We start from the raw sequence: 14,804 nt of genomic DNA, 5'->3' as shown, positions 1-14,804 counted from the left end.
CCCAGAAGCATCTGGCTTAAAAGAGAGCTGTATAGCCTACTGAGAGGCAGTTATGACACCCTGCGAGGTGTCATAGACAATGTTGGGTGCAATCTCCCCCATAGTGGAATGCATATTATTATTATTTTGTATGTTTGTTGGTTTCAAACAATTCTCCAGGTATTTTCATTTCTGTGAAGGAGTTGAAATGTCTGTGACCCACACTGAGGCCAGTAGGCACAAATCTTTACTGTTCTTTGCGCAAGGGAAGGACAACCTCTCCTAACACCAGTGAGGACCACAGGAAATGTAAGTGGGAGAAGGGAGCACAGCTCCAGGGCTACTGCAGGCCAGCCCCTCTGCCCACTACCCTCAGCCTCTACCCCCAGTAATAAAAACAAAGTGGTCAGGTCGCACCTCCTCTTTCCCAGGGCGGTTCTCTCCTCATCTACCCACAGCCGGCATTGAACTTGCCTCTGCTCTGTGTCTGGTAGGTGGCCCATACATGTCACCACCGGATTGTAGGTAAGAGGCCATCCTGGCATCCTTCCAGAGCACTTAGCACAGAGCCTTGCTCTCAGTAGGTGATTGGTATCATTCTGTTGGGGGGACAATCTCGTTTAGTCCAGCCTCCCTCCGGAAGCAGAACTTCCCTTACAGCATCGCGGAAGGGGTCACTTCCAAGAACAAACTGAAGTTTGACGGTGCTCATGAGTGCATGAATAAATGAATGAATTCAGTGAATGGCATTGCTCTTTTCTCCTCATCTGACTGTGGCCTGCTGGGAGCACCCTCATCTAGCGGTCCTCGATGTTTCGGCCCCACGCCCAGTCAGGGTTGTTCTAGTCTCTCGGCGGACGTCCCCTTCGCTCAAGCGAAGTCGCGGTCCTAACACTGTCATGGCCCCCGAGGGCCACCGTAGCTGGCCGCCGACTTGCGCTTAAAGCCCGCGCTGGCGGCGGCGCCATTTTGTCTCCGGGCACTTCCGCGTGTGCGCACCTGGTCCTGCTTTTCCGGCTGCGCGCGCATCTCTCAGTTGTGGTGGGCAGGCCGGACCTCGAGCGGTGCTTTCAGCGTTTCGTCTCCGAGCAAACTCACAGGCGTCTTTAGAGCTTTCTCAAGCACGCAGTTATTTGCTCCTCAAAACAGCTTCGGAGAGAGAAGAGGCAGAAATCACTGTAAGCGCCTCTCAGGCACCTTTCCCCATCCCGGGGCCGGGAACGGGGGTGGGGGGATGGGTGCTGGGAGGAGAGGCCTAGTGTTTGCTTCATTAGCAAATTGGTCAAGCAATCAAAAAAAAAAATCTCAGTAATATTTAAAACCGGTTTGAAATTGCAGACAAAAAGTGGGTTATCATTACGGTGAAACTATTAATTTAAGGAACTGAAAACGTAACTTGTAGAGTTAAATGTAAATACTTAGGTTTGCTTGTTAATTTATTTCAGTGATTCTCAGGCTCCTTCATGTTCGTCAACTGCTAGCTTTATCTATAATTTCTCCCTTAAAAAGTGAGTGAAATTATTTTAAAGTCCTGCTGTCCTTTAAGGAGGGTAAATAATGGGGCTCTGAAGCCAGATACCCTAGGACACAGGGCTCTTACGTTCTGCCTCGGTGACCCTGGTCGGGTTCCTTAACCTCTCTGAGCCACAGGATTTTCGAGTGTAAAATGCTAATCATCCTCTGGAAAGGTTGCCTTTGTGAGGTTGGTATGAGGTCGAGTTATACAGAAATGCCTAGTGTGTGCTTGGCATCTAGTGAGCCTTCTGAATTAGGGCACAGATGATATCGATAGTTAATCATGGTTCTTTTGTTCCACGATCCCGCATAATCACACTTTCAAGCCTTCAAGCTGCTGAGGGCTTCTGGTGGGCCCGCCCCATCCCCTGCCCCGCCCTCCTTCGCCCCCAGTGAATTCAAAGTATCTCAGACCCTGGAGATCCTTTCCACTGCCCCACTTCTCAGGAAATGACCCATCTCTTGCTTCAGGCCATTAAATAGGAGCTTTCTGAAGGTCTTTCCTCAAAACTCAAACTTTTCAGCCTCAACACCCATCCTTACCTTCTAGTACCATGTAAGTACAGTTGACCCTTGAACAACACGAGTTTGAACTGATAGGTGGATTTTTTTTCAATTAATAGATACTGCAGTACTACACACCCGAGATTAGTTGAATCTGCAGATGGTTGATTATAAGGTTCTATTTGGATTTTCTGCCGAGTGGGTTCTCCTGACACACCTCCCCCGCCCCAACCAGTGTGTTCAGGGCTCAGCTGTGGTATCATCCCTCCTGTGTTCTGGATCCTCCTTAGTTCTGCATTCTAATTTCTACACTTCAACCAGGGCCAACACTTAGAAACATAAATCCCATCATTTCATTCTCCAGCTCCCCCTGCAGGCTCACCGGGCTGCATGTGCTCTGGCTGCTTGTTGCTTTCTGAAAGCACAATTCACAGTAGCCAGGGGTAGTTTCTTTGAATTGTCCTGGGTACAGTGTGGGATTTGGGGTAGCCTTAAAGAAAGGTGAAGGCAGAGTTAAATGAAAGGAGCTGGGGAAGCTTTCAAAGCAGAGTGAATTGTGTTCGCTGAAAGCAATGAGGGAGACCTCCTCCAGGTGATTTTGAAGAGCAATCATGGTATCAGTTTAGCAGGAGTTGAGGCTTCTAGAGGCCTAGCTAATGATATCTTGGTTTATGGGGTGTTTTGTTGTTGTTTGCTGTTGGAGCAGATCAAAGTGAAAGTATTTTCACCCAAAGCCACAAAATCCTAAGAAATATCCCAGTCTTGGATAAACCCAGTAAACTGAAAAGAGCTCTTCTGGTCCACATTTACTCAAGGTGTTTACAATGGTGAAATTCTGATGCAAATTTTCCAAAAACTTGAACCGTAACTCTACTTTTTAAATAGTCCTTAGTGTTATCTCTATTAAACTCTTCAATAAGCATGCACTTTTATGTCAGTCACACAAAATTTAAATGAGGAAGCTGAAGGTAGGTGAGCATTCCAAAGTGAATGGTAACAGGAAGCCTCCTGTAGGATTTCCATAGACTGCCTTACTCATTATGCAGCATGGCTCAGCATCCATTTTGTAACGAACCTGCAAGATGACTCCCATTTGGCAAACAGACCTCTAATCTAAAGGTTGATTCTTATCACTTGGGAGAATTGCTTCCTGATGAGAAATGCTAGACAATGGAACCGTCCCTCCTTGGCTTCACAGTCCAGATCCAATATCTTTAATCCCTTGGTGGAAAAAAACAGAAACATTCCATGGCTTGTGAGAGCACCTGAGGAATGATGGCTGTTGTTGAACAGCATCAGGGGGCAAAGGAACATTGATTGTCTCTCCAGCTGGAGATCACAGGCAGGTTATCTGGAGTGAGGAACATATCCTGAATTTGGCAGGAGCACCCTGGGTTTTTAACCGCCATAGTTGGTTGGGAGGTTTGGATTTCTCTCTATGTTAGAATTTCCCTTCCTCTTATGTTTATTGTAAACAGCTGCATTATAATTTGATTAAAGTTTGTTTTTTGTTGTTGGTGGTGTTTTTGCGTTACGCGGGCCTCTCACTGTTGTTGCCTCTCCCTTGCGGACGGAGCACAGGCTCAGCGGCCATGGCTCACGGGCCCAGCCGCTCTGCGGCATGTGGGATCCTCCCGGACCGGGGCATGAACCCGTGTCCCCTGCATCAGCAGGCGGACTCTCAACCACAGCGCCACCAGGGAAGCCCGATTCAAGTTTTGAGGCCAAGGAGTTCCCTGGTGGTCCAGTGGTTAGGACTTTGCGCTTCCACTGCAGGGGACATGGGTTCCATCGCAGGTCAGGGAACTAAGATCCTGCAAGCCGCGCAGCCAAAAAAAGAAAAAAAACCGGGAGTTTTGAGGCCAAATTTCCTTTCTGTTTTTTTTTTTTGCCGTGCTGCTCGGCTTGTGGGATCTTAGTTCCCCAACCAGGGATTGAAACCTGGGCCCTTGGCAGTGAGAGTGTGCAGTCCTAACCACTGGACTGCCAGGTAATTCCCGAGGCCAAATTTCTGATAATTTAAAAACTATGAGAGTTATTTCTTCCTATGCATCTTACTGCTGAGCTCATCTTAGCTGATACTGGGTGGCACAGAAGCAAATCTATACTGGTCTTTGAATCTGGACATTCTCTCAGATTTTATTGGTGCTACCCCATATTTGACATGACTTTAAGATGTTAGATTCTTCTGAGGTCAAAGATAACATATGTACATATACATGGCCTAACAGAACACTGCTCTCAGTCTATAACCATGATTCCCAGTCACGCAAGGGAGCAGAGTAAACGGCTGAGGGTTGCTGGTCTAGTGAGGAGTTTGTGGGCTAGGGAAATCCTTTGAGAGGATTTGTAACTTAAGCAGGAAAAATATCAACTCAAACTACCCTTTTTTGGCTTAAATGTCATTTCTATTTATTATTTAATTCTTGGAGTAGAATAATATATATTCATATGGTTCAAAACTTTTAAAAAATGTTAAAAACGTGAAAAAATAATTCACCTTTAAAAGTCTCACTCCCCACTTCTTTGCTTTTTTTTTCTTTCTTTAAAACAGATTCTTTTGAGGTACACATACAGTAAGCCCCCTACATACCAACGACTTCCGTTCTGAGAGCGTGTTCATAAGTCCAGTTTGTTCGTAAGTCCAACAAAGTTAGCCTAGGTACACAACACAATCAGCTATATATTAATACTAGTGTACTGTAATAGGTTTATAATACTTTTCACAGAAATAATACATAAAAAACAAACACAAAAAATAAAACATTTTGAGTCTTACAGTACAGTACCTTGAAAAGTATCGTAGTGCAGTACAACAGCTGGCATACAGGGGCTGGCATCGAGTGAACAGGCAAGAAGAGTTACTGGAGGAGGGAGAGGAGGTGGGAGGTGGTAGAGCTGAAGGATCATCAGCAATAGGAGAAAGCTGCAGTTTCACTCACGCCTGACTGATGGACCGCATGTTCACATTTTTGAAAGGTCACAACTTGAAGGTTCGTATGTAGGGGACTTACTGTATTTAAAGTGTGCAATTTTATATTTTTTAACATGTCATATACCTATTAAACCATCACCACAATCAAGATAGTAAGCAGATTCGTCACCCCCAAAAGTTTTCTCGTGCCTCTTTTAATCCTTCCTCGTGCATTTCCCTAAGGACTAATGATGTTGAGCATCTGTTCTTGTGCTGTTTTGCCATCTGTGCCTATTATTGAGGTGTAATTGACATACAGAACTGTGTAAGTTTAAGGTGTACAGCATGATGATTTGACTTACATATATAGTGAAATGATTACCACATTAAGTTTAGTTAACATCTATCATCTCATATCAATATAACATAAAGGAAAAATTTTTTTCCTTGTGATGAGAACCCTTAGGCTTTATGCTCTTAACAGCTTGTGTATGTACTTATCATACAACTTACATGTATAGTTATCATGCACCCCTAGTACTTATTTATCTTATAAGTGGAAGTTTGTGCCTTTTGACCACCTTCATCCAGTTTCTCCCACCCTTCTCCACCTCTGATAACCACAGATCTGATCACTTTTTCCATGATTTTGGCTATTTTTTTAGATTCCACGTGTAAGTAAGATCATCTAATATTTGTCTTCCTCTCCTTGATTTATTTCACTTAGCATAAGGCCCTCAAGGGCCATCTGTGTTGTCACAAATAGCAGGATTTCCTCGTTTCTTACACTAATATTCCATTGTGTGTATATAGCACAGCTTCTTTATCCATTCATCCATTGATGGATACTTAGGTTGTTTCTGTGTCTTGGCTATTGTAAATAATGCTGTTGTGAACATGGAGATGCAGATATCACTTTCACATGTTTTTGTTTTCTTCAGATATATTCCCAGAAGTGGGATGTCTGGATCATATGGTAGTTCTGTTTTTAATGTTTTGAGGAACCTCCATATTGTTTAACATAGTGGCTGAAACAATTTATAATCCCACCAATGTGCACAAGGGTTCCCTTTTCTTTGTATCCTGGCAACATTTGTTATCTTTTGTCTTTTTGATGCTAGCCATCCTGACAGGAGTGAGGTGATATCTCATTGTGGTTTTGATTTGGATTTCTCTAATGATTAGTGATATTGAGCGTCGTCATGTACCTGTTGGCCATTCATGTATCTTCTTTGGACAAGTATGTATTCAAGTTCTTTGCCCATTTTTAAATTGGATTCTTATTTTTTGTGCATGTGAGTTCCCTGTGTATTTTGGATATTAGCCCCTTTTCAGATAAATGGTTTGCAAATGCTTCTTCCCATTCCAAAGGTTATCTTTTAATTTTGTTGACTTTTTTCTTTTGCTGTGCAGCTTTCTGGTTTGATGTAGTTCCATTTGTTTATCTTTTATTTTGTTGCTTGTGCTTTAGGTGTCATATTTTAAAAAATCATTGCCGAGATCCATGTCGAGGAGCTTTTGTTCTGTGTTTTCTGCCAGGAGGTTTATGGTTTCAGGTCTTACATTTAGGTCTTTGATCCATTTGGAATTAAGTTTTGTGAGTGGTGTAAGATAAGGGTGGAATTTCATTCTTCTCCATGTGGATATCCAATTTTTACCATTTATTGCAGAGACTCTGTTTTCTCCATTGAGTATTATTGGCTTCCTTGTCAAATATTATCTGACCATATATACTTGGGTTTATTTCTGGGCTCTTGATTCTGTTCCATTAGTCTATTTATCTGTTTTTATGCCAGTACCATACTGTTGATTCCTGTAGTTTTATAAGTATAGCTTAAAATCAGGAAAGTGATACCAGCCACTTTGTCCTTTTTTCTCAGGATTGCTTTGGCTATTCAGAGTCTTTTGTGCTTCCATATAAATTTTAGCATTGGTTTTTCTACTTCTGTAAAAAATGCCATTGGAATCTTGATAGGAATTGCATCAAATCTCTAGATGGCTTTTGGTAGTGTCGACACTGCAGCAATATTCTTCACATCCATGAACACAGGATACCTTTCCATTTATTTGTGTTGTCTTTGATTTCTTTCTTTCATCAGTGTCTTGTAGTTTTCAGAGTAGAGATCTTTCACCTCCTTGGTTAAATTCACTCCTAAATAGGCTATTGTTTTTGATGCTCCTGTAAATGGAATAATTTTCTTTCTTTTTCAGATAATTTATTATAATAGAGATGCTACTGATTTTTCAATGTTAATGTTGTATTCTACAACTTTACTGGATTCATTGATTAGATTTAACAGGTTATTTTTGATAGAGTCTTTAGGATTTTCTTCTTTTTTTGCATTTCTGAATTTTATTTTATATATATTTTTATACAACAGGTTCTTATTAGTCATCAGTTTTATACACATCAGTGTATACATGTCAATCCCAATCGCCCAATTCAGCAACCACCACCCCCACTCCACCACGGTTTTCCCCCCTTGGTGTCCATATGTTTGTTCTCTACATCTGTGGCTCAATCTCTGCCCTGCAAACCAGTTCATCTGTACCATTTTTCTAGGTTCCACATACATGCGTTAACATACGATATTTGTTTTTCTCTTTCTGACTTCACTCTGTATGGCAGTTCATCTTTAATTTCTTTCATCAGTGTCTTACAGTTTTCGGCATGCAGGTTTTTTATCTCCCTAGGTAGGTTTATTCCTAGGTATTTTATTCTTTTTGTTGCAATGGTAAATGGGAGTGTTTCCATAATTTCTGTTTCAGATTTTTCATCATTAGTGTATAGGAATGCAAGAGATTTCTGTGCATTAATTTTGTATCTTGCAACTTTACCAAATTCATTGATTAGCTCTAGTAATTTTCTGGTGGCATTTTTAGGATTCTCTATATATAGTATCATGTCATCTGCACACAGTGACAGTTTTACTTCTTTCCCAATTTGTGTTCCTTGTATTTCTTTTTCTTCTCTGATTGCTGTGGGTAGGACTTCCAAAACTATGTTGAATAATAGTGGTGCAAGTGGACATCCTTGTCTCGTTCCTGATCTTAGAGGAAATGCTTTCAGTTTTTCATGATTGAGAATGATGTTTGCTGTGGGTTTGTCGTGTATTGCCTTTATTATGTTGAGTGATACTTTCTGTGCCTACTTTCTGGAGAGTTTTTATCATAAATGGGTGTTGAATATTGTCAAAAGTTTTTCCTGCATCTATTGAGATGATCATGTGGTTTTTATTTTTCAGTTTGTTAATATGGCGTATCACATTGATTGATTTGTGTATACTGAAGAATCCTTGCATCCCTGGGATAAATCCCACTTGATCGTGGTGTATGATCCTTTTAATGTGTTGTTGGATTCTGTTTCCTAGTATTTTTTTTTTCGTTACACGGCCCTCTCACCACTGCGGCCTCTCCCGCCATGGAGCACAGGCTCCGGACGTGCAGGCTCAGCAACCATGGCTCACGGGCCCAGCCGCGGCATGTGGGATCCTTCTGGACCGGGGCATGAACTCACATCCCTTGCATCGTCAGGCAGACTCAACCACTGCGCCACCAGGGAAGCCCTGTTTGCTAGTATTTTGTTGAGGATTTTTGCATCTATATTCATCATTGATATTGGTCTGTAATTTTCTTTTTTTGTAGTATCTTTGTCTGGTTTTGGTATCAGGCTGATGCTGGCCTCATAGAATGAGTTTGGGAATGTTCCTTCCTCTGCCATTTTGTGGAAGAGTTTGAGAGGGCTGGGTATTAGCTCTTCTCTAAATGTTTGATAGAATTCACCTGTGAAGCCATCTGGTCCTGCACTTTTGTTTGTTGGGAGATTTTTAATCACAGTTTCAATTTCATTACTTGTGATTGGTCTGTTCATATTTTGTTTCCTCCTGGTTCAGTCTTGGAAGGTTATACCTTTCTAATAATTTGTCCATTTCTTCCACATTGTCCGTTTTATTGGCACAGAGTTGCTTGTAGTAGCCTCTGAGGATGCATTGTATTTCTGCGGTGTCTGTTGTAACTTCTCCTTTTTCATGTCTAATTTTTTTTTTTTTTTTTGCGGTACGCGGGCCTCTCACTGTTGCGACCTCTCCCATTGCAGAGCGCAGGCTCAGCGGCCGTGGCTCCTGGGCCCAGCCGCTCCGCGGCACGTGGGATCCTCCCAGACTGGGGCATGAATCCGTGTCCCCTGCATCGGCAGGTGGACTCTCAACCACTGCGCCACCAGGGAAGCCCTTGATGTCTAATTTTATTGAGTCCTGTTCCTCTTGATGAGTCTGGCTAATGGTTTATCAATTTTGTTTATCTTCTTAAAGAACCAGCTTTTAGTTTTATTGATCTTTGCTATTGTTTTCTTTGTTTCTATTTCACTTATTTCTGCTCTGATCTTTATGATTTCTTTCCTTCTGCTAACTTTGGGTTTTGTTTGTTCTTCTTTCTCTAGTTCCTTTAGGTATAAGGTTAGATTGTTTACTTGATATTTTTCTTGTTTCTTGAGGTAGGCTTGTATAGCTATAAACTTTTTTCTAGGAACTGCTTTTGCTGCATCCCATATGTTTTGGGACGTCGTGTTTTTATTGTCATTTGTGTCTAGGTATTTTTTTATTTCCTCCTTGATCTCTTTAGTGATCTCTTGGTTATTTAGTAACATATTGTTTAGCTTCCATGTGTTTGTGTTTTTTACCTTTTTTTCCCTGTAATTCATTTCTAATCTCATAGTGTTGTGGTCAGAAAGGATGCTTGATACGATTTAAATTTTCTTACATTTACTGAGGCTTGATTGTGACCCAAGATATGATCTATCCTAGAGGATGTTCCGTGCGCACTTGAGAAGAAAGTGTAATCTGCTGTTTTTGGATGGAATGTCCTATAAATATCAATTAAATCTATCTGGTCTATTGTGTCATGTAAAGCTTCTGTTTCCGTATTTATTTTCATTTTGGATTATCTGTCCATTGGTGTAAGTGAGGTGTTAAAGTCCCCCACTATTATTGTGTTACTGTTGATTTCCTCTTTTATAGCTGTTAGCAGTTGACTTATGTATTGAGGTGCTCCTATGTTGGGTGCATATATATTTATAGTTGTTATATATTCTTCTTGTATTGATCCCTTGATCATTATGTAGTGTCCTTCCTTGTCTCTTGTAACATTCTTTATTTTGAAGTCTGTTTTATCGGATGTGAGTGTTGCTACTCCAGCTTTCTTTTGATTTCCATTTGCATCGAATATTTTTTTCCATCCCTTCACTTTCGTGTAATTATTGATATGTATGTTCCCATGACCATTTTCTTAATTGTTTTAGGTTTGTTTTTATAGGTCCTTTACTTGTCTTGTGTTTCCCACTTAGAGAAGTTCCTGTAGCATTTCTGGTGGAGCTCGTTGGGTGGTGCTGAATTCTCTTAGCTTTTGCTTGTCTGTAAAGGATTTGATTTCTCCATCGAATCTGAATGAGATCCTTGCCAGGTACAGTAATCTTGGTTGTAGGTTCTTCTCTTTCATCACTTTAAATATATTATGCCACTCCCTTCTGGCTTGTAGAGTTTCTGCTGAGAAATCAGCTGTTAACCTTATGGGAGTTCCCTTGTATGTTATTTGTCATTTTTCCGTTGCTGCTTTCAATAGTTTTCTTTGTCGTTAATTTTTGCCAATTTGATTACTCTGTGTCTCAGCATGTTTCTTCTTGGGTTTATCCTGTATGGAACTCTATGTGTTTCCTGGACTTGGCTGGCTATTTCCTTTCCCATGTTAGGGAAGTTTTTGACTATAATACCTTCAAATCTTTTCTCTGGTCCTTTCTCTCTCTCTTCTCCTTCTGGAACCCCTATAACGCGAATGTTGTTGCGTTTAATGTTGTCCCAGAGGTCTCTTAGGCTGTTTTCATTTCTTTCCATTCTTTTTTCTTTATAGTCTGTTCCATAGCAATGAATTCCACCATTCTGTCTTCCAGGTCACTTATCTGTTCTTCTGCCTCAGTTATTGATTCCTTCTCGTGTAGGAAGGAATTCCTACACTATCGATTCCTTCTAGTGTAGTTTTCATTTTAGTTATTGTATTGTTCATATCTGTTTGTTGTTTAATTCTTCTCGGACTTTGTTAAACATTTCTTGCATCTTCTCGATCTTTGCCTCCATCCTTTTACCGAGGTCCTGGATCATCTTCACTGTCATTATTCTGAATCCTTTTTCTGGAAGGTTGCCCATCTCCACTTCATTTAGTTGTTTTTCTGTGGCTTTATCTTCTTTCTTCACCTGGTACATAGTCCACTGTCTTTTCATCTTGTCTTTCTGTGAATGTGGTTTTTGTTCCACAGGCTGCAGGATTTTAGTTTTTATTGCTTTTGCTGTCTGTTCTCTCGTGGATGAGGCTATCTAAGAGGCTTGATGGGAGGGACTGGTGGTGGGTAGAGCTGACTGTTGCTCTGGTGGGCAGAGCTCAGTAAAACTTTAATCCACTTGACTGTTGATGGGTGGTGCTGAGTTTCCTCCCTGTTGGTTGTTTGGCCTGAGGCAACCTAACACTGGAGCTTACCTGGGCACTTTGGTGGGGTAATGAGGGACCCTGGGAGGGCTTACGCCAGGGAGTACTTCCCAGAACTTCTGCCAGTGTCCTTGTCCCCATGGTGAGCCACAGCCACCCCCGCCTCTGCAGCAGACCCTCCAACACTAGCAGGTAGGTCTGGTTCAGTCTCCTATCGGAAGACTGCTCCTTCCTCTTGGTCCCGATGTGCACACTCCTTTTGTGTGCCCTCCAAGAGTGGAGTCCCTGTTTCCCGCAGTCCTGTCCAAGTCATGCAGTCAAATCCCGCTAGCCTTCAAAGTCTGGTTCTCTAGGAATTCCTCTTCCCGTTGCTGGACCCCTAGGTTGGGAAGCCTGAGGTGGGGCTCAGAACCTTCACTCCAGTGGGTGGACTTCTGTGGTATAAGTGTTCTCCAGTCTGTGAGTCACCCACCCAGCAGTTATGGGGTTTGCTTTTATTGTGATTGCATTGCTCCTACCGTCTCATTGTGGCTCCTCCTTTGTCTTTGGATGTGGGGTATCTTTTTTGGTGAGTTCCAGTGTCTTCCTGTTGATGATTGTTCAGCAGTTATGATTCCGGTGCTCTAACAAGAGGGAGTGAGTGCATGTCCTCCTACTCCGCCATCTTGAACCAGTCTCCAGGATTTTCTATATATAAAAGCATTTCATCTGCAAATAGAAAATTTAACTTCGTCATTTCCAGTTCTGATGCCTCTTATTTCTTTTTCTTGCTGATTGCTCTGGCTGAAACTTCCAGTAATATGTTGAATAGGAGTGGTGAGAGGGGCATCCTTGTTCCTTATCTTAGAGGAAAATCTTTTAACCTTTCACTATTGAGTATGGTATTATCTGTGGGCCTGATATAAATGGCCTTTATTATGTGGAGGGGTGTTCCTTCTATACCTACTTTGTCGAGTTTTTATCATGAATAGATGTTGAATTTTGTCAAGTCCTTTCTCTGCATCTATGAAGATAATCACGTGTTTTTTCTTTCATTCTATTAATGTGTTGTATGGCATTGATTGATTTGCATATGTTGAACGTCCTTGATCACAGGGATAAATCCTCCTTGATCAGGGTGAATGATCTTTTAATGTGCGGCTGAATTTGTTTTGGTATTATTTTATTGAAAAATTTTGCATCTGTGTATGTCAGGGATATTGGCCTGTAGTTTTCTCTTCTTGTAGTCCTTTTTTGGCTTTGGTATCAGGGTATTGCTGGCCTCATAAAATATGTTTGTGGTATTCCATCCTCCTCTAGCTTTTGGAAAAGTCTGAGAAGGATTGGCATTAATTCTTCTTTAAATGTTTGGTAAAATTCACCACTGAAGCCATCTGTCTGGTCTTGAGCTTTTTTCATTGGGAGATTTTTGATTACTGATTCAGTCTCCTTGCTAGTAATTGGTATGTTCAGATTTGCTATTTCTTTTTGATCCAGGCTTGGTAGGTTGTATGCATCTAAGAATTTTTCCATTTCTTTTAGGTTGCCCAGTTTTTCTACATACAGTTGTTCATAGTAGGCTCTTATGATCCTTTGTATCTCTGGAGTATCAGTTGTAATACTTCCTTTTCATTTATAATTTTGTTTATTTGGGTCCTCTCTTTTTCTTCATTAGAATAGCTAAAGGTTTGTCAAGTTCATTGTTTCAAAGAACCAGCTATTTGTTCTTTTAATCATTAAACATTTTTTTCTGCTGTTTTATTTATTTCTGATCTAATCATTATTTCTTCTGCTAAGTGTGATCTCAGTTTGTTCTTCTTTTTATAGGTCCTTAAGGCATACAGTTGATTATTTAAAATCTTTATTGATGATTAATAAAGGCATTTATTACTATGAATTTTCCTCTTAGAACTGCTTATGCTGCATCCTGTAAGTTTTGGTGTGTTGTTTCCATTTTCATTTGTCTAAAGATACTTTTTAAATTTCCCCTTTAATTTCTTCTTTGATCCATTGGTTGTTGAGGAGAGTGTTGTTTAATTTCCATTGTATTTGTGAATTTTTCAGTTTTCCTCCTATTGTTAATTTCTCGTCTCATACCATTGTGGCCAGAGAAGTTGGTGCGGTTGTAACTTTTGGAATTTGCCAAGGATTGCTTTGTGGCCTAACATATGGTCTATCCTAGAAAATGTTCCATATGAGTTTGAAAAGAATGCGTGTTCTGTTGTTGGATAGAATGTTTATGTCCATGGGGTTCATTTGATTGATAGTGTTGTTCAGATCTGCTTTTTTTTTACATAAATTTATTTATTTTATTTCTTTATTTTTGGCTGTGTTGGGTCTTTGTTGCTGTGCACAGGCTTTCTTTAGTTGTGGTGAGCAGGGGCTACTCTTCGTTGTGGTGTACGGGCTTCTCATTGCAGTAGCTTCTCATTGTGGAGCATGGGCTCTAGGCACGTGGGCTTCAGTAGTTGTGGTGTGGGGGCTCAACAGTGTGGTCTCACTAGTTGTGGCACACGGGCTTAGTTATTCTGTGGCTTGTCTTCTCCCAGACCAGGGCTGAAACCTGTGTCCCCTGCAATGGCAGGCGGATTCTTAACCACTGTACCATCAGGGAAGCCCTGGATCTGCTTTTTTAAAATTGATTCTCTGGATGATCTACCTATTGTTAAGAGTATTAAAATCTCCAACTATATTGGATTGCTGTTTATTTCTCCTTTTTCTGTTAGTTTTTGCTTTATACATTTAGGTGCCCTGATGTTGGGTTTATAAATATTTACACTTGCTATATCTTCTTGATGGAGTGACACATTTATCATTATACAATGACCTTCTTTGTTTCTTTTTACCATTTTTAGTTTAAAATTTACTTTGTCTGATATAACTATTGCTATCCCTGCCTTTTTTTAAAAAAATTTTGGAGTTTTTTTTTGTTTTGTTTTTGTTTGTTACCATTCTCTTGAAATACCTTTTTCCATTCCATCACACTCAGTATATGCATGTCTCGAAGGCTAAAGTATTTGTATTGTAGGCAGCATATAATTGGGTCTTGGGTGTTTTGGTTTATTTGTTTTTTAAACCATTCATTCATTCTGTGTCTGGATTGGAGAGTTTAACCAATTTATATGTAAGGCAATTATTTATAGGTAAAGACTTACTATTACCATTTTGTTGATTATTTTCTGGCTGTTTTGTATATCCATCATTTCTATTTTTGCTGCCTTTTTTGTGTGTGTTTTGGTAACTTTTGGTATCAATATGCTTTAATTTTTTTTTTTTACATCTTTATTGGAGTATGATTGCTTTATAACAAAGTGAGTCAGTTATACATATACATATGTTCCCATATCTCTTCCCTCTTGCATCTCCCTCCCTCCCACCCTCCCTATCCCACCCCTCCAGGCGGTCACAAAGCACCGAGCTGATCTCCCTGTGCTATGCAGCT

At 40.7% G+C, this 14,804-nt stretch overlaps 1 long non-coding RNA gene across 2 annotated transcripts in view; it reads left to right on the top strand.

The window, feature by feature from the left end:
* The first annotated feature begins 1,007 nt into the window (after positions 1–1,007).
* Positions 1,008–14,804, top strand: part of LOC112406210 (uncharacterized) — a 40,684-nt gene continuing 26,887 nt past the window's right edge. For both annotated transcript variants that reach the window (XR_003004507.1, XR_003004506.1), the window contains exon 1: positions 1,008–1,157. This is a non-coding gene — a long non-coding RNA (uncharacterized LOC112406210). The remainder of the gene's footprint in view (positions 1,158–14,804) is intronic.

The sequence above is a fragment of the Neophocaena asiaeorientalis genome, unplaced genomic scaffold, assembly GCF_003031525.2.
Source record: "Neophocaena asiaeorientalis asiaeorientalis breed wild unplaced genomic scaffold, Neophocaena_asiaeorientalis_V1.1 scaffold124, whole genome shotgun sequence".
Taxonomy (NCBI): domain Eukaryota; kingdom Metazoa; phylum Chordata; class Mammalia; order Artiodactyla; family Phocoenidae; genus Neophocaena; species Neophocaena asiaeorientalis.
This window is presented reverse-complemented; position numbering and strand designations above follow the sequence as displayed.